The sequence below is a fragment of the Oxyura jamaicensis genome, unplaced genomic scaffold (genome assembly GCF_011077185.1).
Source record: "Oxyura jamaicensis isolate SHBP4307 breed ruddy duck unplaced genomic scaffold, BPBGC_Ojam_1.0 oxyUn_random_OJ71208, whole genome shotgun sequence".
Lineage (NCBI taxonomy): Eukaryota > Metazoa > Chordata > Aves > Anseriformes > Anatidae > Oxyura > Oxyura jamaicensis.
In genome coordinates this window covers 1,775-3,387 of record NW_023310410.1, presented here as the reverse complement: position 1 = coordinate 3,387, position 1,613 = coordinate 1,775, and the positions used below count along the sequence as shown (strand labels likewise).

Below are 1,613 nucleotides of genomic sequence, written 5' to 3'. Positions count from 1 at the left end.
CCCCCCCCCCCCGTGGGATATCCGTACCCCCCCGTGGGGTATCCATGTCCCCATGGGGTATCCATGTCCCCGTGGGGTATCCGTGCCCCCCATGGGGTATCCACACCCCCCCCCAGCCAAATTCCGCCCCCCCCCCCCCGCCTGGACCGGGGGGGGGGGGCCACAAGGAGGGAGGTGTCAGCTGCAAGCCCCCGGACCCCCCGCGGGGTGAGGCCGGGCACACTCGTGGCATGCGTGAGCGCCACCCCCCTCCCCATAAATAAATAAATAAATAAATAAATAAATAAATAAAATAATAAGTAAATAAAAGCAGAAATGAATAAAATAATAAATGAATAAAATAATTAAAAAATCCCATCCTTTACCTGGGGGGGGGGGGGCGACACTGGAATAGGGCGCGGCCCCGGCCCGCCCGTGCCATGGGTGAGCGCCACCCCCAAAAAAAAGAAAATTTTTTTTTTTTTTTTTTTTTAAATAGAACAATGAATAAATAACAAAATAAATAAAATAATAAAGAAATATTAAAGAAATAAAATGATGATAAAATCCCTTCCCTTACCAGCGGGGGGGTGAAGCTGAGGCGGAGCGGGTCACCGGCACACTTGTGCCATGCGCGAGCGCCACCCCCCAAATAAATAAATAAATAAAATGATAAATAAATAAAATAATAATTAAAATAATAAAGAAATGAAGTATTAAATAAATAAAAGAATAAAAAGTCCCTTCCCTTGCCTGAGGGGAGGTGAAGCAGAGATAAGAGCGTGTCGCCGGCACGCCCGTGCCATGCGTGAGTGCCACCCCCCAAAACAGTAAATGAATAAAAATAAATAAATGGATGAAATAATAATAAATGAATAAAATAATAGATGGATAAAATGATAAATGAATAAAATAAAATAAAATAATAAAAAAGTCCCTGCCCTTATCTGCAGGGGGGTGAAGCTGAGGCGGAGCATGTCACCAGCACGCTCGTGCCATGCGTGAGCACCAACCCCCAAAATAAATAAATAAATAAAAATAATATATAGAAGAATTGTTAAAAGATAAATAAAATAATAAATGAATTAATTAATTAAAAAATAATAAAATCCCTGCCCTTACTTGCGGGGGGGGGGGGCGAAGCTGAGACGGAGCGCCTCGCCGGCACCCCCGTGCCATGCGTGAGCGCCACCCCCAATAAATAAAATAATAATGAATAAATAAAATGATAAAAGAACTATTAAAAGATAAATAAAAGTGAATAAATAAATAAAACAATACATAAAATAATAAATAAATGAATAAATTAATTAATAATGAAATCCCTGCCCTTACCTGCGGGGGGGGGCGAAGCTGAGACGGAGCGCCTCGCCGGCGCCCCTGTGCCACGCGTGAGCGCCACCCCCCAGATAAATAAAATAGTAATAAATAAATAAAACGATAGAAGAATGATTAAAAGATAAAAGTAAATAAATGAAATAATAAATGAAATAATAAATGAATAAATAAAATAATAAATAAACGAATACATTAATAAAATCCCCGCCCTTACCTGCAAGGGGGGGGGGCGAAGCTGAGACGGAGCGCCTCGCCGGCACCGCCGTGCCACGCGTGAGCGCCACCCCCCCCCCCCC

At 43.1% G+C, this 1,613-nt stretch overlaps 1 protein-coding gene across 1 annotated transcript in view; it reads right to left on the bottom strand.

Annotated features, from left to right (window-relative positions):
- LOC118159599 (rho guanine nucleotide exchange factor 2-like) overlaps positions 1 to 1,613 on the bottom strand; it is a 3,853-nt gene that overhangs the window by 475 nt on the left and 1,765 nt on the right. The gene's annotated exons all lie outside the window — the stretch shown is intronic.